General features: G+C 50.5%; 13 non-coding genes across 13 annotated transcripts; all 13 read left to right on the top strand.

Annotated features, from left to right (window-relative positions):
- The first annotated feature begins 1,016 nt into the window (after positions 1 to 1,016).
- On the top strand, positions 1,017 to 1,090 carry trnat-agu (transfer RNA threonine (anticodon AGU)). The gene has a single exon. It is a non-coding gene; the product is annotated as a tRNA-Thr (tRNA).
- Positions 1,091 to 4,330: 3,240 nt separating this feature from the next.
- Positions 4,331 to 4,404, top strand: trnat-agu (transfer RNA threonine (anticodon AGU)). The gene has a single exon. It is a non-coding gene; the product is annotated as a tRNA-Thr (tRNA).
- A 1,583-nt stretch (positions 4,405 to 5,987) lies between these two features.
- On the top strand, positions 5,988 to 6,061 carry trnat-agu (transfer RNA threonine (anticodon AGU)). The gene has a single exon. It is a non-coding gene; the product is annotated as a tRNA-Thr (tRNA).
- Positions 6,062 to 7,644: 1,583 nt separating this feature from the next.
- On the top strand, positions 7,645 to 7,718 carry trnat-agu (transfer RNA threonine (anticodon AGU)). Its single transcript has one exon. It is a non-coding gene; the product is annotated as a tRNA-Thr (tRNA).
- Positions 7,719 to 9,300: 1,582 nt separating this feature from the next.
- trnat-agu (transfer RNA threonine (anticodon AGU)) lies at positions 9,301 to 9,374 on the top strand. The gene has a single exon. It is a non-coding gene; the product is annotated as a tRNA-Thr (tRNA).
- A 1,583-nt stretch (positions 9,375 to 10,957) lies between these two features.
- On the top strand, positions 10,958 to 11,031 carry trnat-agu (transfer RNA threonine (anticodon AGU)). Its single transcript has one exon. It is a non-coding gene; the product is annotated as a tRNA-Thr (tRNA).
- Positions 11,032 to 12,614: 1,583 nt separating this feature from the next.
- trnat-cgu (transfer RNA threonine (anticodon CGU)) lies at positions 12,615 to 12,688 on the top strand. The gene has a single exon. It is a non-coding gene; the product is annotated as a tRNA-Thr (tRNA).
- Positions 12,689 to 14,271: 1,583 nt separating this feature from the next.
- Positions 14,272 to 14,345, top strand: trnat-agu (transfer RNA threonine (anticodon AGU)). Its single transcript has one exon. It is a non-coding gene; the product is annotated as a tRNA-Thr (tRNA).
- A 1,582-nt stretch (positions 14,346 to 15,927) lies between these two features.
- Positions 15,928 to 16,001, top strand: trnat-agu (transfer RNA threonine (anticodon AGU)). Its single transcript has one exon. It is a non-coding gene; the product is annotated as a tRNA-Thr (tRNA).
- A 1,583-nt stretch (positions 16,002 to 17,584) lies between these two features.
- Positions 17,585 to 17,658, top strand: trnat-cgu (transfer RNA threonine (anticodon CGU)). The gene has a single exon. It is a non-coding gene; the product is annotated as a tRNA-Thr (tRNA).
- Positions 17,659 to 19,241: 1,583 nt separating this feature from the next.
- Positions 19,242 to 19,315, top strand: trnat-agu (transfer RNA threonine (anticodon AGU)). The gene has a single exon. It is a non-coding gene; the product is annotated as a tRNA-Thr (tRNA).
- Positions 19,316 to 20,897: 1,582 nt separating this feature from the next.
- On the top strand, positions 20,898 to 20,971 carry trnat-agu (transfer RNA threonine (anticodon AGU)). The gene has a single exon. It is a non-coding gene; the product is annotated as a tRNA-Thr (tRNA).
- A 1,583-nt stretch (positions 20,972 to 22,554) lies between these two features.
- Positions 22,555 to 22,628, top strand: trnat-agu (transfer RNA threonine (anticodon AGU)). Its single transcript has one exon. It is a non-coding gene; the product is annotated as a tRNA-Thr (tRNA).
- Positions 22,629 to 22,887: the final 259 nt, after the last annotated feature.

A 22,887-nucleotide genomic window follows, 5' to 3' on the forward strand; every position in this document is an offset into this window, starting at 1 on the left:
GATACAGCTCCCAGTCTGGTAATGAAGATTTATTTCTCTAATTGTGAATTATCCGATTGAAAACGAATTCCTAGTTACGCACAGAATACACCCGCTGATCCTGCCAGAGTCAGCCCAGTGATTGTTTGCATTCATCTAGAAGGGCAAAGGCAGCAGATACACCGGTAAACTAGCTCCGCGAATCCCCCTCCTATCATCTCAGCTTTCTGAGTTGTAAAGATCTCGTTGTAGCTTCGCTAGCGCTGGATCAAAGTCCTGGAACCCCTTCCCTCGCAGCCTCATGGCTGGAGCTCCGTGCTGAGGAGTTCAAGGGTTCAGGAAAGTAACTCATCCCCCTGATCTGTCGGGTAATCAGGGATGGGCAGTAAATCCTACCCTGGATGAGTGGCGCTGGAAGAGCACAACAGTTCAGGCAGGCATCCAAGGAGCAGCGAAATCGACGTTTTGGGCAAAAGCCTACCCCATCGAGTGACGCCGATCTCCCAGGAATCCGTTTCAAAAAGGGGCAGGTCCTAAACGGACACCTGCTATCGGTCGGAAATAGGTTGAGAACGGCAGCGAGGGAGTGTAATAAAAGTGAAAGACAATGCCGACCGCGAGGCATGAGGCAGGAAGTGAGTGTAGAGCTGGTGGTACAAAGCTCAGAGTTGGTGCTTATGGGTCACCCTTTACTGCTCACTGTTTACACTGACTCACACACCACTCCTGGTCAGTTCATTTCAGTGACACTTTTCCCCTTGGTGTGAGGTTCCCTCTGGAGCGTAATAACGCCCTTAATGGGCCCAGAGAGGATGACACATCCTCTTTATCCTGTCAGTTTAAAGAGGTGAAAACATCGAATTCAAGAGCAGGTTGTGTTTTTCCGTGCCGTTTGCGTGGAGAATGTTGAGTCGTGAACTCTCTCTTCTTTGCAATTCTCACTGAGCAAGATCGAGACGGAAAGCACGTTGACGAGCCCTTGTCTTCAAGTGTTGAATGAACTGTACCTGTGCACTCAGCGCCCAACCGCGCGCTGTGGCGCCATATCTTAGATGGTTAAAGCGCCTGTCTAGTAAACAGGAGTTCCTGGGTTCGAATCCCAGTGGTGCCTGCTTGCTGTGTCAAAAGTGCGCACTTGCATCTTCTTACCAGAGTTGTGTTGCTGGTCAGACAGCTCAACGTTCTGTTGCAGCCTGTTATGATTTGGCGATCCTGCATCTCGTTCCAGCAGTAGTGTCACTCTTCGTTCTACCTGGAATTTCGTGCCGCTGTTCCACAAGCGCTCCTGCTTCTCATTCGCTTTTATTCTCCCACCTTCATTCCCAGTTTGGTGGGAATAACGACGTGAGGTGGAGACACTGCTGACTTACCAGGGAATGCTGTGGCAAACGCGCGCGCGCACACACTCCACGAGCTGATCATCACCCTCATTCTCTGCCGTCACCGTTCATTCATTTTACGCCAACGGAAAATAGATCCTCCTTCTCCTAGAGTTGGAGTGCAGTTGTCTTTTCTTTTTCTGCTGAAGGAGGAAAAGAGAAAACATTGCTGCTGAAGGTGGATATGGAGTGAAGGACAGTCACCAGCGTGTGTACAAGTCAGTTGGCAAGGTTTCCTGTCAGCGTCACAGGGCGGGATCCCTGTTTAGGAATCCGACTTTGCATCGTCCAGACCTGGATACAGCTCCCAGTCTGGTAATGAAGATTTATTTCTCTAATTGTGAATTATCCGATTGAAAACGAATTCCTAGTTACGCACAGAATACACCCGCTGATCCTGCCAGAGTCAGCCCAGTGATTGTTTGCATTCATCTAGAAGGGCAAAGGCAGCAGATACACCGGTAAACTAGCTCCGCGAATCCCCCTCCGATCATCTCAGCTTTCTGAGTTGTAAAGATCTCGTTGTAGCTTCGCTAGCGCTGGATCAAAGTCCTGGAACCCCTTCCCTAGCAGCCTCATGGCTGGAGCTCCGTGCTGAGGAGTTCAAGGGTTCAGGAAAGTAACTCATCCCCCTGATCTGTCGGGTAATCAGGGATGGGCAGTAAATCCTACCCTGGATGAGTGGCGCTGGAAGAGCACAACAGTTCAGGCAGGCATCCAAGGAGCAGCGAAATCGACGTTTCGGGCAAAAGCCTACCCCATCGAGTGACGCCGATCTCCCAGGAATCCGTTTCAAAAAGGGGCAGGTCCTAAACGGACACCTGCTATCGGTCGGAAATAGGTTGAGAACGGCAGCGAGGGAGTGTAATAAAAGTGAAAGACAATGCCGACCGCGAGGCATGAGGCAGGAAGTGAGTGTAGAGCTGGTGGTACAAAGCTCAGAGTTGGTGCTAATGGGTCACCCTTTACTGCTCACTGTTTACACTGACTCACACACCACTCCTGGTCAGTTCATTTCAGTGACACTTTTCCCCTTGGTGTGAGGTTCCCTCTGGAGCGTAATAACGCCCTTAATGGGCCCAGAGAGGATGACACATCCTCTTTATCCTGTCAGTTTAAAGAGGTGAAAACATCGAATTCAAGAGCAGGTTGTGTTTTTCCGTGCCGTTTGCGTGGAGAATGTTGAGTCGTGAACTCTCTCTTCTTTGCAATTCTCACAGAGCAAGATCGAGACGGAAAGCACGTTGACGAGCCCTTGTCTTCAAGTGGTGAATGAACTGTACCTGTGCACTCAGCGACCAACAGCCCGAGCTGTGGCGCAATGGCTTAGATGGTTAAAGCGCCTGTCTAGTAAACCGGAGATCCAGGGTTCGAATCCCAGTGGTGCCTGCTTGTTGTGTCAACAGTGCGCACTTGCATCTTCTTACCAGAGTTGTGTTGCTGGTCAGACAGCTCAACGTTCTGTTGCAGCCTGTTATGATTTGGCGATCCTGCATCTCGTTCCAGCTGTAGTGTCACTCTTCGTTCTACCTGGAATTTCGTGCCGCTGTTCCACACGCGCTCCTGCTTCTCATTCGCTTTTATTCTCCCACCTTCATTCCCAGTTTGGTGGGAATAACGACGTGAGGTGGAGACACTGCTGACTTACCAGGGAATGCTGTGGCAAACGCGAGCGCGCACACACTCCACGAGCTGATCATCACCCTCATTCTCTGCCGTCACCGTTCATTCATTTTACGCCAACGGAAAATAGATCCTCCTTCTCCTAGAGTTGGAGTGCAGTTGTCTTTTCTTTTTCTGCTGAAGGAGGAAAAGAGAAAACATTGCTGCTGAAGGTGGATATGGAGTGAAGGACAGTCACCAGCGTGTGTACAAGTCAGTTGGCAAGGTTTCCTGTCAGCGTCACAGGGCGGGATCCCTGTTTAGGAATCCGACTTTGCATCGTCCAGACCTGGATACAGCTCCCAGTCTGGTAATGAAGATTTATTTCTCTAATTGTGAATTATCCGATTGAAAACGAATTCCTAGTTACGCACAGAATACACCCGCTGATCCTGCCAGAGTCAGCCCAGTGATTGTTTGCATTCATCTAGAAGGGCAAAGGCAGCAGATACACCGGTAAACTAGCTCCGCGAATCCCCCTCCTATCATCTCAGCTTTCTGAGTTGTAAAGATCTCGTTGTAGCTTCGCTAGCGCTGGATCAAAGTCCTGGAACCCCTTCCCTCGCAGCCTCATGGCTGGAGCTCCGTGCTGAGGAGTTCAAGGTTTCAGGAAAGTAACTCATCCCCCTGATCTGTCGGGTAATCAGGGATGGGCAGTAAATCCTACCCTGGATGAGTGGCGCTGGAAGAGCACAACAGTTCAGGCAGGCATCCAAGGAGCAGCGAAATCGACGTTTCGGGCAAAAGCCTACCCCATCGAGTGACGCCGATCTTCCAGGAATCCGTTTCAAAAAGGGGCAGGTCCTAAACGGACACCTGCTATCGGTCGGAAATAGGTTGAGAACGGCAGCGAGGGAGTGTAATAAAAGTGAAAGACAATGCCGACCGCGAGGCATGAGGCAGGAAGTGAGTGTAGAGGTGGTGTTACAAAGCTCAGAGTTGGTGCTAATGGGTCACCCTTTACTGCTCACTGTTTACACTGACTCACACACCACTCCTGGGCAGTTCATTTCAGTGACACTTTTCCCCTTGGTGTGAGGTTCCCTCTGGAGCGTAATAACGCCCTTAATGGGCCCAGAGAGGATGACACATCCTCTTTATCCTGTCAGTTTAAAGAGGTGAAAACATCGAATTCAAGAGCAGGTTGTGTTTTTCCGTGCCGTTTGCGTGGAGAATGTTGAGTCGTGAACTCTCTCTTCTTTGCAATTCTCACTGAGCAAGATCGAGACGGAAAGCACGTTGACGAGCCCTTGTCTTCAAGTGGTGAATGAACTGTACCTGTGCACTCAGCGCCCAGCCGCGCGCGCTGTGGCGCCATGGCTTAGATGGTTAAAGCGCCTGTCTAGTAAACAGGAGATCCTGGGTTCGAATCCCAGTGGTGCCTGCTTGCTGTGTCAACAGTGCGCACTTGCATCTTCTTACCAGAGTTGTGTTGCTGGTCAGACAGCTCAACGTTCTGTTGCAGCCTGTTATGATTTGGCGATCCTGCATCTCGTTCCAGCAGTAGTGTCACTCTTCGTTCTACCTGGAATTTCGTGCCGCTGTTCCACACGCGCTCCTGCTTCTCATTCGCTTTTATTCTCCCACCTTCATTCCCAGTTTGGTGGGAAGAACGACGTGAGTTGGAGACACTGCTGACTTACCAGGGAATGCTGTGGCAAACGCGCGCGCGCACACACTCCACGAGCTGATCATCACCCTCATTCTCTGCCGTCACCGTTCATTCATTTTACGCCAACGGAAAATAAATCCTCCTTCTCCTAGAGTTGGAGTGCAGTTGTCTTTTCTTTTTCTGCTGAAGGAGGAAAAGAGAAAACATTGCTGCTGAAGGTGGATATGGAGTGAAGGACAGTCACCAGCGTGTGTACAAGTCAGTTGGCAAGGTTTCCTGTCAGCGTCACAGGGCGGGATCCCTGTTTAGGAATCCGACTTTGCATCGTCCAGACCTGGATACAGCTCCCAGTCTGGTAATGAAGATTTATTTCTCTAATTGTGAATTATCCGATTGAAAACGAATTCCTAGTTACGCACAGAATACACCCGCTGATCCTGCCAGAGTCAGCCCAGTGATTGTTTGCATTCATCTAGAAGGGCAAAGGCAGCAGATACACCGGTAAACTAGCTCCGCGAATCCCCCTCCTATCATCTCAGCTTTCTGAGTTGTAAAGATCTCGTTGTAGCTTCGCTAGCGCTGGATCAAAGTCCTGGAACCCCTTCCCTAGCAGCCTCATGGCTGGAGCTCCGTGCTGAGGAGTTCAAGGGTTCAGGAAAGTAACTCATCCCCCTGATCTGTCGGGTAATCAGGGATGGGCAGTAAATCCTACCCTGGATGAGTGGCGCTGGAAGAGCACAACAGTTCAGGCAGGCATCCAAGGAGCAGCGAAATCGACGTTTCGGGCAAAAGCCTACCCCATCGAGTGACGCCGATCTCCCAGGAATCCGTTTCAAAAAGGGGCAGGTCCTAAACGGACACCTGCTATCGGTCGGAAATAGGTTGAGAACGGCAGCGAGGGAGTGTAATAAAAGTGAAAGACAATGCCGACCGCGAGGCATGAGGCAGGAAGTGAGTGTAGAGCTGGTGGTACAAAGCTCAGAGTTGGTGCTAATGGGTCACCCTTTACTGCTCACTGTTTACACTGACTCACACACCACTCCTGGTCAGTTCATTTCAGTGACACTTTTCCCCTTGGTGTGAGGTTCCCTCTGGAGCGTAATAACGCCCTTAATGGGCCCAGAGAGGATGACACATCCTCTTTATCCTGTCAGTTTAAAGAGGTGAAAACATCGAATTCAAGAGCAGGCTGTGTTTTTCCGTGCCGTTTGCGTGGAGAATGTTGAGTCGTGAACTCTCTCTTCTTTGCAATTCTCACTGAGTAAGATCGAGACGGAAAGCACGTTGACGAGCCCTTGTCTTCAAGTGGTGAATAAACTGTACCTGTGCACTCAGCGCCCAGCCGCGCGCGCTGTGGCGCCATGGCTTAGATGGTTAAAGCGCCTGTCTAGTAAACAGGAGATTCTGGGTTCGAATCCCAGTAGTGCCTGCTTGCTGTGTCAACAGTGCGCACTTGTATCTTCTTACCAGAGTTGTGTTTCTGGTCCGACAGCTCAACGTTCTGTTGCAGCCTGTTATGATTTGGCGATCCTGCATCTCGTTCCAGCAGTAGTGTCACTCTTCGTTCTACCTGGAATTTCGTGCCGCTGTTCCACAAGCGCTCCTGCTTCTCATTCGCTTTTATTCTCCCACCTTCATTCCCAGTTTGGTGGGAATAACGACGTGAGGTGGAGACACTGCTGACTTACCAGGGAATGCTGTGGCAAATGCGCGCGTGCACACACTCCACGAGCTGATCATCACCCTCATTCTCTGCCGTCACCGTTCATTCATTTTACGCCAACGGAAAATAAATCCTCCTTCTCCTAGAGTTGGAGTGCAGTTGTCTTTTCTTTTTCTGCTGAAGGAGGAAAAGAGAAAACATTGCTGCTGAAGGTGGATATGGAGTGAAGGACAGTCACCAGCGTGTGTACAAGTCAGTTGGCAAGGTTTCCTGTCAGCGTCACAGGGCGGGATCCCTGTTTAGGAATCCGACTTTGCATCGTCCAGACCTGGATACAGCTCCCAGTCTGGTAATGAAGATTTATTTCTCTAATTGTGAATTATCCGATTGAAAACGAATTCCTAGTTACGCACAGAATACACCCGCTGATCCTGCCAGAGTCAGCCCAGTGATTGTTTGCATTGATCTAGAAGGGCAAAGGCAGCAGATACACCGGTAAACTAGCTCCGCGAATCCCCCTCCTATCATCTCAGCTTTCTGAGTTGTAAAGATCTCGTTGTAGCTTCGCTAGCGCTGGATCAAAGTCCTGGAACCCCCTCCCTAGCAGCCTCATGGCTGGAGCTCCGTGCTGAGGAGTTCAAGGGTTCAGGAAAGTAACTCATCCCCCTGATCTGTCGGGTAATCAGGGATGGGCAGTAAATCCTACCCTGGATGAGTGGCGCTGGAAGAGCACAACAGTTCAGCCAGGCATCCAAGGAGCAGCGAAATCGACGTTTCGGGCAAAAGCCTACCCCATCGAGTGACGCCGATCTCCCAGGAATCCGTTTCAAAAAGGGGCAGGTCCTAAACGGACACCTGCTATCGGTCAGAAATAGGTTGAGAACGGCAGCGAGGGAGTGTAATAAAAGTGAAAGACAATGCCGACCGCGAGGCATGAGGCAGGAAGTGAGTGTAGAGCTGGTGGTACAAAGCTCAGAGTTGGTGCTAATGGGTCAGCCTTTACTGCTCACTGTTTACACTGACTCACACACCACTCCTGGTCAGTTCATTTCAGTGACACTTTTCCCCTTGGTGTGAGGTTCCCTCTGGAGCGTAATAACGCTCTTAATGGGCCCAGAGAGGATGACACATCCTCTTTATCCTGTCAGTTTAAAGAGGTGAAAACATCGAATTCAAGAGCAGTTTGTGTTTTTCCGTGCCGTTTGCGTGGAGAATGTTGAGTCGTGAACTCTCTCTTCTTTGCAATTCTCACTGAGTAAGATCGAGACGGAAAGCACGTTGACGAGCCCTTGTCTTCAAGTGGTGAATAAACTGTACCTGTGCACTCAGCGCCCAGCCGCGCGCGCTGTGGCGCCATGGCTTAGATGGTTAAAGCGCCTGTCTAGTAAACAGGAGATCCTGAGTTCGAATCCCAGTGGTGCCTGCTTGCTGTGTCACAAGTGCGCACTTGCATCTTCTTACCACAGTTGTGTTGCTGGTCAGACAGCTCAACGTTCTGTTGCAGCCTGTTATGATTTGGCAATCCTGCATCTCGTTCCAGCAGTAGTGTCACTCTTCGTTCTACCTGCAATTTCGTGCCGCTGTTCCACACGCGCTCCTGCTTCTCATTCGCTTTTATTCTCCCACCTTCATTCCCAGTTTGGTGGGAATAACGACGTGAGGTGGAGACACTGCTGACTTACCAGGGAATGCTGTGGCAAACGCGCGCGCGCACACACTCCACGAGCTGATCATCACCCTCATTCTCTGCCGTCACCGTTCATTCATTTTACGCCAACGGAAAATAGATCCTCCTTCTCCTAGAGTTGGAGTGCAGTTGTCTTTTCTTTTTCTGCTGAAGGAGGAAAGGAGAAAACATTGCTGCTGAAGGTGGATATGTAGTGAAGGACAGTCACCAGCGTGTGTACAAGTCAGTTGGCAAGGTTTCCTGTCAGCGTCACAGGGCGGGATCCCTGTTTAGGAATCCGACTTTGCATCGTCCAGACCTGGATACAGCTCCCAGTCTGGTAATGAAGATTTATTTCTCTAATTGTGAATTATCCGATTGAAAACGAATTCCTAGTTACGCACAGAATACACCCGCTGATCCTGCCAGAGTCAGCCCAGTGATTGTTTGCATTCATCTAGAAGGGCAAAGGCAGCAGATACACCGGTAAACTAGCTCCGCGAATCCCCTCCTATCATCCCAGCTTTCTGAGTTGTAAAGATCTCGTTGTAGCTTCGCTAGCGCTGGATCAAAGTCCTGGAACCCCTTCCCTAGCAGCCTCATGGCTGGAGCTCCGTGCTGAGGAGTTCAAGGGTTCAGGAAAGTAACTCATCCCCCTGATCTGTCGGGTAATCAGGGATGGGCAGTAAATCCTACCCTGGATGAGTGGCGCTGGAAGAGCACAACAGTTCAGGCAGGCATCCAAGGAGCAGCGAAATCGACGTTTCGGGCAAAAGCCTACCCCATCGAGTGACGCCGATCTCCCAGGAATCCGTTTCAAAAAGGGGCAGGTCCTAAACGGACACCTGCTATCGGTCGGAAATAGGTTGAGAACGGCAGCGAGGGAGTGTAATAAAAGTGAAAGACAATGCCGACCGCGAGGCATGAGGCAGGAAGTGAGTGTAGAGCTGGTGGTACAAAGCTCAGAGTTGGTGCTAATGGGTCACCCTTTACTGCTCACTGTTTACACTGACTCACACACCACTCCTGGTCAGTTCATTTCAGTGACACTTTTCCCCTTGGTGTGAGGTTCCCTCTGGAGCGTAATAACGCCCTTAATGGGCCCAGAGAGGATGACACATCCTCTTTATCCTGTCAGTTTAAAGAGGTGAAAACATCGAATTCAAGAGCAGGTTGTGTTTTTCCGTGCCGTTTGCGTGGAGAATGTTGAGTCGTGAACTCTCTCTTCTTTGCAATTCTCACTGAGCAAGATCGAGACGGAAAGCACGTTGACGAGCCCTTGTCTTCAAGTGGTGAATGAACTGTACCTGTGCACTCAGCGCCCAACTGCGCGCGCTGTGGCGCCATGGCTTCGATGGTTAAAGCGCCTGTCTAGTAAACAGGAGTTCCTGGGTTCGAATCCCAGTGGTGCCTGCTTGCTGTGTCAAAAGCGCGCACTTGCGTCTTCTTACCAGAGTTGTGTTGCTGGTCAGACAGCTCAACTTTCTGTTGCAGCCTGTTATGATTTGGCGATCCTGCATCTCGTTCCAGCAGTAGTGTCACTCTTCGTTCTACCTGCAATTTCGTGCCGCTGTTCCACACGCGCTCCTGCTTCTCATTCGCTTTTATTCTCCCACCTTCATTCCCAGTTTGGTGGGAATAACGACGTGAGGTGGAGACACTGCTGACTTACCAGGGAATGCTGTGGCAAACGCGCGCGCGCACACACTCCACGAGCTGATCATCACCCTCATTCTCTGCCGTCACCGTTCATTCATTTTACGCCAACGGAAAATAGATCCTCCTTCTCCTAGAGTTGGAGTGCAGTTGTCTTTTCTTTTTCTGCTGAAGGAGGAAAAGAGAAAACATTGCTGCTGAAGGTGGATATGGAGTGAAGGACAGTCACCAGCGTGTGTACAAGTCAGTTGGCAAGGTTTCCTGTCAGCGTCACAGGGCGGGATCCCTGTTTAGGAATCCGACTTTGCATCGTCCAGACCTGGATACAGCTCCCAGTCTGGTAATGAAGATTTATTTCTCTAATTGTGAATTATCCGATTGAAAACGAATTCCTAGTTACGCACAGAATACACCCGCTGATCCTGCCAGAGTCAGCCCAGTGATTGTTTGCATTCATCTAGAAGGGCAAAGGCAGCAGATACACCGGTAAATTAGCTCCGCGAATCCCCCTCCTATCATCCCAGCTTTCTGAGTTGTAAAGATCTCGTTGTAGCTTCGCTAGCGCTGGATCAAAGTCCTGGAACCCCTTCCCTAGCAGCCTCATGGCTGGAGCTCCGTGCTGAGGAGTTCAAGGGTTCAGGAAAGTAACTCATCCCCCTGATCTGTCGGGTAATCAGGGATGGGCAGTAAATCCTACCCTGGATGAGTGGCGCTGGAAGAGCACAACAGTTCAGGCAGGCATCCAAGGAGCAGCGAAATCGACGTTTCGGGCAAAAGCCTACCCCATCGAGTGACGCCGATCTCCCAGGAATCCGTTTCAAAAAGGGGCAGGTCCTAAACGGACACCTGCTATCGGTCGGAAATAGGTTGAGAACGGCAGCGAGGGAGTGTAATAAAAGTGAAAGACATTGCCGACGGCGAGGCATGAGGCAGGAAGTGAGTGTAGAGCTGGTGGTACAAAGCTCAGAGTTGGTGCTAATGGGTCACCCTTTACTGCTCACTGTTTACACTGACTCACACACCACTCCTGGTCAGTTCATTTCAGTGACACTTTTCCCCTTGGTGTGAGGTTCCCTCTGGAGCGTAATAACGCCCTTAATGGGCCCAGAGAGTATGACACATCCTCTTTATCCTGTCAGTTTAAAGAGGTGAAAACATCGAATTCAAGAGCAGGTTGTGTTTTTCCGTGCCGTTTGCGTGGAGAATGTTGAGTCGTGAACTCTCTCTTCTTTGCAATTCTCACTGAGCAAGATCGAGACGGAAAGCACGTTGACGAGCCCTTGTCTTCAAGTGGTGAATGAACTGTACCTGTGCACTCAGCGCCCAACCGCGCGCGCTGTGGCGCCATGGCTTAGATGGTTAAAGCGCCTGTCTAGTAAACAGGAGATCCTGGGTTCGAATCCCAGTGGTGCCTGCTTGCTGTGTCAAAAGTGCGCACTTGCATCTTCTTACCAGAGTTGTGTCGCTGGTCAGACAGCTCAACGTTCTGTTGCAGCCTGTTATGATTTGGCAATCCTGCATCTCGTTCCAGCAGTAGTGTCACTCTTCGTTCTACCTGCAATTTCGTGCCGCTGTTCCACACGCGCTCCTGCTTCTCATTCGCTTTTATTCTCCCACCTTCATTCCCAGTTTGGTGGGAATAACGACGTGAGGTGGAGACACTGCTGACTTACCAGGGAATGCTGTGGCAAACGCGCGCGCGCACACACTCCACGAGCTGATCATCACCCTCATTCTCTGCCGTCACCGTTCATTCATTTTACGCCAACGGAAAATAGATCCTCCTTCTCCTAGAGTTGGAGTGCAGTTGTCTTTTCTTTTTCTGCTGAAGGAGGAAAAGAGAAAACATTGCTGCTGAAGGTGGATATGGAGTGAAGGACAGTCACCAGCGTGTGTACAAGTCAGTTGGCAAGGTTTCCTGTCAGCGTCACAGGGCGGGATCCCTGTTTAGGAATCCGACTTTGCATCGTCCAGACCTGGATACAGCTCCCAGTCTGGTAATGAAGATTTATTTCTCTAATTGTGAATTATCCGATTGAAAACGAATTCCTAGTTACGCACAGAATACACCCGCTGATCCTGCCAGAGTCAGCCCAGTGATTGTTTGCATTCATCTAGAAGGGCAAAGGCAGCAGATACACCGGTAAACTAGCTCCGCGAATCCCCCTCCGATCATCTCAGCTTTCTGAGTTGTAAAGATCTCGTTGTAGCTTCGCTAGCGCTGGATCAAAGTCCTGGAACCCCCTCCCTAGCAGCCTCATGGCTGGAGCTCCGTGCTGAGGAGTTCAAGGGTTCAGGAAAGTAACTCATCCCCCTGATCTGTCGGGTAATCAGGGATGGGCAGTAAATCCTACCCTGGATGAGTGGCGCTGGAAGAGCACAACAGTTCAGGCAGGCATCCAAGGAGCAGCGAAATCGACGTTTCGGGCAAAAGCCTACCCCATCGAGTGACGCCGATCTCCCAGGAATCCGTTTCAAAAAGGGGCAGGTCCTAAACGGACACCTGCTATCGGTCGGAAATAGGTTGAGAACGGCAGCGAGGGAGTGTAATAAAAGTGAAAGACATTGCCGACCGCGAGGCATGAGGCAGGAAGTGAATGTAGAGCTGGTGGTACAAAGCTCAGAGTTGGTGTTAATGGGTCACCCTTTACTGCTCACTGTTTACACTGACTCACACACCACTCCTGGTCAGTTCATTTCAGTGACACTTTTCCCCTTGGTGTGAGGTTCCCTCTGGAGCGTAATAACGCCCTTAATGGGCCCAGAGAGGATGACACATCCTCTTTATCCTGTCAGTTTAAAGAGGTGAAAACATCGAATTCAAGAGCAGGTTGTGTTTTTCCGTGCCGTTTGCGTGGAGAATGTTGAGTCGTGAACTCTCTCTTCTTTGCAATTCTCACTGAGCAAGATCGAGACGGAAAGCACGTTGACGAGCCCTTGTCTTCAAGTGGTGAATGAACTGTACCTGTGCACTCAGCGCCCAACCGCGCGCGCTGTGGTGCCATGGCTTAGATGGTTAAAGCACCTGTCTCGTAAACAGGAGATCCTGGGTTCGAATCCCAGTGGTGCCTGCTTGCTGTGTCAAAAGTGCGCACTTGCATCTTCTTACCAGAGTTGTGTTGCTGGTCAGACAGCTCAACTTTCTGTTGCAGCCTGTTATGATTTGGCGATCCTTCATCTCGTTCCAGAAGTAGTGTCACTCTTCGTTCTACCTGCAATTTCGTGCCACTGTTCCACACGCGCTCCTGCTTCTCATTCGCTTTTATTCTCCCACCTTCATTCCCAGTTTGGTGGGAATAACGACGTGAGGTGGAGACACTGCTGACTTACCAGGGAATGCTGTGGCAAACGCGCGCGCGCACACACTCCACGAGCTGATCATCACCCACATTCTCTGCCGTCACCGTTCATTCATTTTACGCCAACGGAAAATAGATCCTCCTTCTCCTAGAGTTGGAGTGCAGTTGTCTTTTCTTTTTCTGCTGAAGGAGGAAAAGAGAAAACATTGCTGCTGAAGGTGGATATGGAGTGAAGGACAGTCACCAGCGTGTGTACAAGTCAGTTGGCAAGGTTTCCTGTCAGCGTCACAGGGCGGGATCCCTGTTTAGGAATCCGACTTTGCATCGTCCAGACCTGGATACAGCTCCCAGTCTGGTAATGAAGATTTATTTCTCTAATTGTGAATTATCCGATTGAAAACGAATTCCTAGTTACGCACAGAATACACCCGCTGATCCTGCCAGAGTCAGCCCAGTGATTGTTTGCATTCATCTAGAAGGGCAAAGGCAGCAGATACACCGGTAAACTAGCTCCGCGAATCCCCCTCCTATCATCCCAGCTTTCTGAGTTGTAAAGATCTCGTTGTAGCTTCGCTAGCGCTGGATCAAAGTCCTGGAACCCCTTCCCGAGCAGCCTCATGGCTGGAGCTCCGTGCTGAGGAGTTCAAGGGTTCAGGAAAGTAACTCATCCCCCTGATCTGTCGGGTAATCAGGGATGGGCAGTAAATCCTACCCTGGATGAGTGGCGCTGGAAGAGCACAACAGTTCAGGCAGGCATCCAAGGAGCAGCGAAATCGACGTTTCGGGCAAAAGCCTACCCCATCGAGTGACGCCGATCTCCCAGGAATCCGTTTCAAAAAGGGGCAGGTCCTAAACGGACACCTGCTATCGGTCGGAAATAGGTTGAGAACGGCAGCGAGGGAGTGTAATAAAAGTGAAAGACAATGCCGACCGCGAGGCATGAGGCAGGAAGTGAGTGTAGAGCTGGTGGTACAAAGCTCAGAGTTGGTGCTAATGGGTCACCCTTTACTGCTCACTGTTTACACTGACTCACACACCACTCCTGGTCAGTTCATTTCAGTGACACTTTTCCCCTTGGTGTGAGGTTCCCTCTGGAGCGTAATAACGCCCTTAATGGGCCCAGAGAGGATGACACATCCTCTTTATCCTGTCAGTTTAAAGAGGTGAAAACATCGAATTCAAGAGCAGGTTGTGTTTTTCCGTGCCGTTTGCGTGGAGAATGTTGAGTCGTGAACTCTCTCTTCTTTGCAATTCTCACTGAGCAAGATCGAGACGGAAAGCACGTTGACGAGCCCTTGTCTTCAAGTGGTGAATGAACTGTACCTGTGCACTCAGCGCCCCACCGCGTGCGCTGTGGCGCCATGGCTTAGATGGTTAAAGCGCCTGTCTAGTAAACAGGAGATCCTGGGTTCGAATCCCAGTGGTGCCTGCTTGCTGTGTCAAAAGTGCGCACTTGCATCTTCTTACCAGAGTTGTGTTGCTGGTCAGACAGCTCAACTTTCTGTTGCAGCCTGTTATGATTTGGCGATCCTGCATCTCGTTCCAGCAGTAGTGTCACTCTTCGTTCTACCTGGAATTTCATGCCGCTGTTCCACACGCGCTCCTGCTTCTCATTCGCTTTTATTCTCCCACCTTCATTCCCAGTTTGGTGGGAATAACGACGTGAGGTGGAGACACTGCTGACTTACCAGGGAATGCTGTGGCAAACGCGCGCGCGCACACACTCCACGAGCTGATCATCACCCTCATTCTCTGCCGTCACCGTTCATTCATTTTACGCCAACGGAAAATAGATCCTCCTTCTCCTAGAGTTGGAGTGCAGTTGTCTTTTCTTTTTCTGCTGAAGGAGGAAAAGAGAAAACATTGCTGCTGAAGGTGGATATGGAGTGAAGGACAGTCACCAGCGTGTGTACAAGTCAGTTGGCAAGGTTTCCTGTCAGCGTCACAGGGCGGGATCCCTGTTTAGGAATCCGACTTTGCATCGTCCAGACCTGGATACAGCTCCCAGTCTGGTAATGAAGATTTATTTCTCTAATTGTGAATTATCCGATTGAAAACGAATTCCTAGTTACGCACAGAATACACCCGCTGATCCTGCCAGAGTCAGCCCAGTGATTGTTTGCATTCATCTAGAATGGCAAAGGCAGCAGATACACCGGTAAACTAGCTCCGCGAATCCCCCTCCGATCATCTCAGCTTTCTGAGTTGTAAAGATCTCGTTGTAGCTTCGCTAGCGCTGGATCAAAGTCCTGGAACCCCCTCCCTAGCAGCCTCATGGCTGGAGCTCCGTGCTGAGGAGTTCAAGGGTTCAGGAAAGTAACTCATCCCCCTGATCTGTCGGGTAATCAGGGATGGGCAGTAAATCCTACCCTGGATGAGTGGCGCTGGAAGAGCACAACAGTTCAGGCAGGCATCCAAGGAGCAGCGAAATCGACGTTTCGGGCAAAAGCCTACCCCATCGAGTGACGCCGATCTCCCAGGAATCCGTTTCAAAAAGGGGCAGGTCCTAAACGGACACCTGCTATCGGTCGGAAATAGGTTGAGAACGGCAGCGAGGGAGTGTAATAAAAGTGAAAGACAATGCCGACCGCGAGGCATGAGGCAGGAAGTGAGTGTAGAGCTGGTGGTACAAAGCTCAGAGTTGGTGCTATTGGGTCACCCTTTACGCTCACTGTTTACACTGACTCACACACCACTCCTGGTCAGTTCATTTCAGTGACACTTTTCCCCTTGGTGTGAGGTTCCCTCTGGAGCGTAATAACGCCCTTAATGGGCCCAGAGAGGATGACACATCCTCTTTATCCTGTCAGTTTAAAGAGGTGAAAACATCGAATTCAAGAGCAGGTTGTGTTTTTCCGTGCCGTTTGCGTGGAGAATGTTGAGTCGTGAACTCTCTCTTCTTTGCAATTCTCACTGAGCAAGATCGAGACGGAAAGCACGTTGACGAGCCCTTGTCTTCAAGTGGTGAATGAACTGTACCTGTGCACTCAGCGCCCAACTGCCCGAGCTGTGGCGCCATGGCTTAGATGGTTAAAGCGCCTGTCTAGTAAACAGGAGTTCCTGGGTTCGAATCCCAGTGGTGCCTGCTTGCTGTGTCAAAAGTGCGCACTTGCGTCTTCTTACCAGGGTTGTGTTGCTGGTCAGACAGCTCAACTTTCTGTTGCAGCCTGTTATGATTTGGCGATCCTGCATCTCGTTCCAGCAGTAGTGTCACTCTTCGTTCTACCTGGAATTTCGTGCCGCTGTTCCACACGCGCTCCTGCTTCTCATTCGCTTTTATTCTCCCACCTTCATTCCCAGTTTGGTGGGAATAACGACGTGAGGTGGAGACACTGCTGACTTACCAGGGAATGCTGTGGCAAACGCGCGCGCGCACACACTCCACGAGCTGATCATCACCCTCATTCTCTGCCGTCACCGTTCATTCATTTTACGCCAACGGAAAATAGATCCTCCTTCTCCTAGAGTTGGAGTGCAGTTGTCTTTTCTTTTTCTGCTGAAGGAGGAAAAGAGAAAACATTGCTGCTGAAGGTGGATATGGAGTGAAGGACAGTCACCAGCGTGTGTACAAGTCAGTTGGCAAGGTTTCCTGTCAGCGTCACAGGGCGGGATCCCTGTTTAGGAATCCGACTTTGCATCGTCCAGACCTGGATACAGCTCCCAGTCTGGTAATGAAGATTTATTTCTCTAATTGTGAATTATCCGATTGAAAACGAATTCCTAGTTACGCACAGAATACACCCGCTGATCCTGCCAGAGTCAGCCCAGTGATTGTTTGCATTCATCTAGAAGGGCAAAGGCAGCAGATACACCGGTAAACTAGCTCCGCGAATCCCCCTCCGATCATCTCAGCTTTCTGAGTTGTAAAGATCTCGTTGTAGCTTCGCTAGCGCTGGATCAAAGTCCTGGAACCCCTTCCCGAGCAGCCTCATGGCTGGAGCTCCGTGCTGAGGAGTTCAAGGGTTCAGGAAAGTAACTCATCCCCCTGATCTGTCGGGTAATCAGGGATGGGCAGTAAATCCTACCCTGGATGAGTGGCGCTGGAAGAGCACAACAGTTCAGGCAGGCATCCAAGGAGCAGCGAAATCGACGTTTCGGGCAAAAGCCTACCCCATCGAGTGACGCCGATCTCCCAGGAATCCGTTTCAAAAAGGGGCAGGTCCTAAACGGAAACCTGCTATCGGTCGGAAATAGGTTGAGAACGGCAGCGAGGGAGTGTAATAAAAGTGAAAGACATTGCCGACGGCGAGGCATGAGGCAGGAAGTGAGTGTAGAGCTGGTGGTACAAAGCTCAGAGTTGGTGCTAATGGGTCACCCTTTACTGCTCACTGTTTACACTGACTCACACACCACTCCTGGTCAGTTCATTTCAGTGACACTTTTCCCCTTGGTGTGAGGTTCCCTCTGGAGCGTAATAACGCCCTTAATGGGCCCAGAGAGGATGACACATCCTCTTTATCCTGTCAGTTTAAAGAGGTGAAAACATCGAATTCAAGAGCAGGTTGTGTTTTTCCGTGCCGTTTGCGTGGAGAATGTTGAGTCGTGAACTCTCTCTTCTTTGCAATTCTCACTGAGCAAGATCGAGACGGAAAGCACGTTGACGAGCCCTTGTCTTCAAGTGGTGAATGAACTGTACCTGTGCACTCAGCGCCCAACCGCGCGCGCTGTGGTGCCATGGCTTAGATGGTTAAAGCACCTGTCTCGTAAACAGGAGATCCTGGGTTCGAATCCCAGTGGTGCCTGCTTGCTGTGTCAAAAGTGCGCACTTGCATCTTCTTACCAGAGTTGTGTTGCGGGTCAGACAGCTCAACTTTCTGTTGCAGCCTGTTATGATTTGGCGATCCTTCATCTCGTTCCAGAAGTAGTGTCACTCTTCGTTCTACCTGCAATTTCGTGCCACTGTTCCACACGCGCTCCTGCTTCTCATTCGCTTTTATTCTCCCACCTTCATTCCCAGTTTGGTGGGAATAACGACGTGAGGTGGAGACACTGCTGACTTACCAGGGAATGCTGTGGCAAACGCGCGCGCGCACACACTCCACGAGCTGATCATCACCCACATTCTCTGCCGTCACCGTTCATTCATTTTACGCCAACGGAAAATAGATCCTCCTTCTCCTAGAGTTGGAGTGCAGTTGTCTTTTCTTTTTCTGCTGAAGGAGGAAAAGAGAAAACATTGCTGCTGAAGGTGGATATGGAGTGAAGGACAGTCACCAGCGTGTGTACAAGTCAGTTGGCAAGGTTTCCTGTCAGCGTCACAGGGCGGGATCCCTGTTTAGGAATCCGACTTTGCATCGTCCAGACCTGGATACAGCTCCCAGTCTGGTAATGAAGATTTATTTCTCTAATTGTGAATTATCCGATTGAAAACGAATTCCTAGTTACGCACAGAATACACCCGCTGATCCTGCCAGAGTCAGCCCAGTGATTGTTTGCATTCATCTAGAAGGGCAAAGGCAGCAGATACACCGGTAAACTAGCTCCGCGAATCCCCCTCCTATCATCCCAGCTTTCTGAGTTGTAAAGATCTCGTTGTAGCTTCGCTAGCGCTGGATCAAAGTCCTGGAACCCCTTCCCGAGCAGCCTCATGGCTGGAGCTCCGTGCTGAGGAGTTCAAGGGTTCAGGAAAGTAACTCATCCCCCTGATCTGTCGGGTAATCAGGGATGGGCAGTAAATCCTACCCTGGATGAGTGGCGCTGGAAGAGCACAACAGTTCAGGCAGGCATCCAAGGAGCAGCGAAATCGACGTTTCGGGCAAAAGCCTACCCCATCGAGTGACGCCGATCTCCCAGGAATCCGTTTCAAAAAGGGGCAGGTCCTAAACGGACACCTGCTATCGGTCGGAAATAGGTTGAGAACGGCAGCGAGGGAGTGTAATAAAAGTGAAAGACAATGCCGACCGCGAGGCATGAGGCAGGAAGTGAGTGTAGAGCTGGTGGTACAAAGCTCAGAGTTGGTGCTAATGGGTCACCCTTTACTGCTCACTGTTTACACTGACTCACACACCACTCCTGGTCAGTTCATTTCAGTGACACTTTTCCCCTTGGTGTGAGGTTCCCTCTGGAGCGTAATAACGCCCTTAATGGGCCCAGAGAGGATGACACATCCTCTTTATCCTGTCAGTTTAAAGAGGTGAAAACATCGAATTCAAGAGCAGGTTGTGTTTTTCCGTGCCGTTTGCGTGGAGAATGTTGAGTCGTGAACTCTCTCTTCTTTGCAATTCTCACTGAGCAAGATCGAGACGGAAAGCACGTTGACGAGCCCTTGTCTTCAAGTGGTGAATGAACTGTACCTGTGCACTCAGCGCCCCACCGCGTGCGCTGTGGCGCCATGGCTTAGATGGTTAAAGCGCCTGTCTAGTAAACAGGAGATCCTGGGTTCGAATCCCAGTGGTGCCTGCTTGCTGTGTCAAAAGTGCGCACTTGCATCTTCTTACCAGAGTTGTGTTGCTGGTCAGACAGCTCAACTTTCTGTTGCAGCCTGTTATGATTTGGCGATCCTGCATCTCGTTCCAGCAGTAGTGTCACTCTTCGTTCTACCTGGAATTTCATGCCGCTGTTCCACACGCGCTCCTGCTTCTCATTCGCTTTTATTCTCCCACCTTCATTCCCAGTTTGGTGGGAATAACGACGTGAGGTGGAGACACTGCTGACTTACCAGGGAATGCTGTGGCAAACGCGCGCGCGCACACACTCCACGAGCTGATCATCACCCTCATTCTCTGCCGTCACCGTTCATTCATTTTACGCCAACGGAAAATAGATCCTCCTTCTCCTAGAGTTGGAGTGCAGTTGTCTTTTCTTTTTCTGCTGAAGGAGGAAAAGAGAAAACATTGCTGCTGAAGGTGGATATGGAGTGAAGGACAGTCACCAGCGTGTGTACAAGTCAGTTGGCAAGGTTTCCTGTCAGCGTCACAGGGCGGGATCCCTGTTTAGGAATCCGACTTTGCATCGTCCAGACCTGGATACAGCTCCCAGTCTGGTAATGAAGATTTATTTCTCTAATTGTGAATTATCCGATTGAAAACGAATTCCTAGTTACGCACAGAATACACCCGCTGATCCTGCCAGAGTCAGCCCAGTGATTGTTTGCATTCATCTAGAATGGCAAAGGCAGCAGATACACCGGTAAACTAGCTCCGCGAATCCCCCTCCGATCATCTCAGCTTTCTGAGTTGTAAAGATCTCGTTGTAGCTTCGCTAGCGCTGGATCAAAGTCCTGGAACCCCCTCCCTAGCAGCCTCATGGCTGGAGCTCCGTGCTGAGGAGTTCAAGGGTTCAGGAAAGTAACTCATCCCCCTGATCTGTCGGGTAATCAGGGATGGGCAGTAAATCCTACCCTGGATGAGTGGCGCTGGAAGAGCACAACAGTTCAGGCAGGCATCCAAGGAGCAGCGAAATCGACGTTTCGGGCAAAAGCCTACCCCATCGAGTGACGCCGATCTCCCAGGAATCCGTTTCAAAAAGGGGCAGGTCCTAAACGGACACCTGCTATCGGTCGGAAATAGGTTGAGAACGGCAGCGAGGGAGTGTAATAAAAGTGAAAGACAATGCCGACCGCGAGGCATGAGGCAGGAAGTGAGTGTAGAGCTGGTGGTACAAAGCTCAGAGTTGGTGCTATTGGGTCACCCTTTACGCTCACTGTTTACACTGACTCACACACCACTCCTGGTCAGTTCATTTCAGTGACACTTTTCCCCTTGGTGTGAGGTTCCCTCTGGAGCGTAATAACGCCCTTAATGGGCCCAGAGAGGATGACACATCCTCTTTATCCTGTCAGTTTAAAGAGGTGAAAACATCGAATTCAAGAGCAGGTTGTGTTTTTCCGTGCCGTTTGCGTGGAGAATGTTGAGTCGTGAACTCTCTCTTCTTTGCAATTCTCACTGAGCAAGATCGAGACGGAAAGCACGTTGACGAGCCCTTGTCTTCAAGTGGTGAATGAACTGTACCTGTGCACTCAGCGCCCAACTGCCCGAGCTGTGGCGCCATGGCTTAGATGGTTAAAGCGCCTGTCTAGTAAACAGGAGTTCCTGGGTTCGAATCCCAGTGGTGCCTGCTTGCTGTGTCAAAAGTGCGCACTTGCGTCTTCTTACCAGGGTTGTGTTGCTGGTCAGACAGCTCAACTTTCTGTTGCAGCCTGTTATGATTTGGCGATCCTGCATCTCGTTCCAGCAGTAGTGTCACTCTTCGTTCTACCTGGAATTTCGTGCCGCTGTTCCACACGCGCTCCTGCTTCTCATTCGCTTTTATTCTCCCACCTTCATTCCCAGTTTGGTGGGAATAACGACGTGAGGTGGAGACACTGCTGACTTACCAGGGAATGCTGTGGCAAACGCGCGCGCGCACACACTCCACGAGCTGATCATCACCCTCATTCTCTGCCGTCACCGTTCATTCATTTTACGCCAACGGAAAATAGATCCTCCTTCTCCTAGAGTTGGAGTGCAGTTGTCTTTTCTTTTTCTGCTGAAGGAGGAAAAGAGAAAACATTGCTGCTGAAGGTGGATATGGAGTGAAGGACAGTCACCAGCGTGTGTACAAGTCAGTTGGCAAGGTTTCCTGTCAGCGTCACAGGGCGGGATCCCTGTTTAGGAATCCGACTTTGCATCGTCCAGACCTGGATACAGCTCCCAGTCTGGTAATGAAGATTTATTTCTCTAATTGTGAATTATCCGATTGAAAACGAATTCCTAGTTACGCACAGAATACACCCGCTGATCCTGCCAGAGTCAGCCCAGTGATTGTTTGCATTCATCTAGAAGGGCAAAGGCAGCAGATACACCGGTAAACTAGCTCCGCGAATCCCCCTCCGATCATCTCAGCTTTCTGAGTTGTAAAGATCTCGTTGTAGCTTCGCTAGCGCTGGATCAAAGTCCTGGAACCCCTTCCCGAGCAGCCTCATGGCTGGAGCTCCGTGCTGAGGAGTTCAAGGGTTCAGGAAAGTAACTCATCCCCCTGATCTGTCGGGTAATCAGGGATGGGCAGTAAATCCTACCCTGGATGAGTGGCGCTGGAAGAGCACAACAGTTCAGGCAGGCATCCAAGGAGCAGCGAAATCGACGTTTCGGGCAAAAGCCTACCCCATCGAGTGACGCCGATCTCCCAGGAATCCGTTTCAAAAAGGGGCAGGTCCTAAACGGAAACCTGCTATCGGTCGGAAATAGGTTGAGAACGGCAGCGAGGGAGTGTAATAAAAGTGAAAGACAATGCCGACCGCGAGGCATGAGGCAGGAAGTGAGTGTAGAGCTGGTGGTACAAAGCTCAGAGTTGGTGCTAATGGGTCACCCTTTACTGCTCACTGTTTACACTGACTCACACACCACTCCTGGTCAGTTCATTTCAGTGACACTTTTCCCCTTGGTGTGAGGTTCCCTCTGGAGCGTAATAACGCCCTTAATGGGCCCAGAGAGGATGACACATCCTCTTTATCCTGTCAGTTTAAAGAGGTGAAAACATCGAATTCAAGAGCAGGTTGTGTTTTTCCGTGCCGTTTGCGTGGAGAATGTTGAGTCGTGAACTCTCTCTTCTTTGCAATTCTCACTGAGCAAGATCGAGACGGAAAGCACGTTGACGAGCCCTTGTCTTCAAGTGGTGAATGAACTGTACCTGTGCACTCAGCGCCCAACTGCGCGAGCTGTGGCGCCATGGCTTAGATGGTTAAAGCGCCTGTCTAGTAAACAGGGGTTCCTGGGTTCGAATCCCAGTGGTGCCTGCTTGCTGTGTCAAAAGTGCGCACTTGCGTCTTCTTACCAGGGTTGTGTTGCTGGTCAGACAGCTCAACTTTCTGTTGCAGCCTGTTATGATTTGGCGATCCTGCATCTCGTTCCAGCAGTAGTGTCACTCTTCGTTCTACCTGCAATTTCGTGCCGCTGTTCCACACGCGCTCCTGCTTCTCATTCGCTTTTATTCTCCCACCTTCATTCCCAGTTTGGTGGGAATAACGACGTGAGGTGGAGACACTGCTGACTTAC

This window comes from Chiloscyllium punctatum, chromosome 45 (assembly GCF_047496795.1).
Source record: "Chiloscyllium punctatum isolate Juve2018m chromosome 45, sChiPun1.3, whole genome shotgun sequence".
In the NCBI taxonomy this organism is placed as follows: Eukaryota; Metazoa; Chordata; class Chondrichthyes; order Orectolobiformes; family Hemiscylliidae; genus Chiloscyllium; species Chiloscyllium punctatum.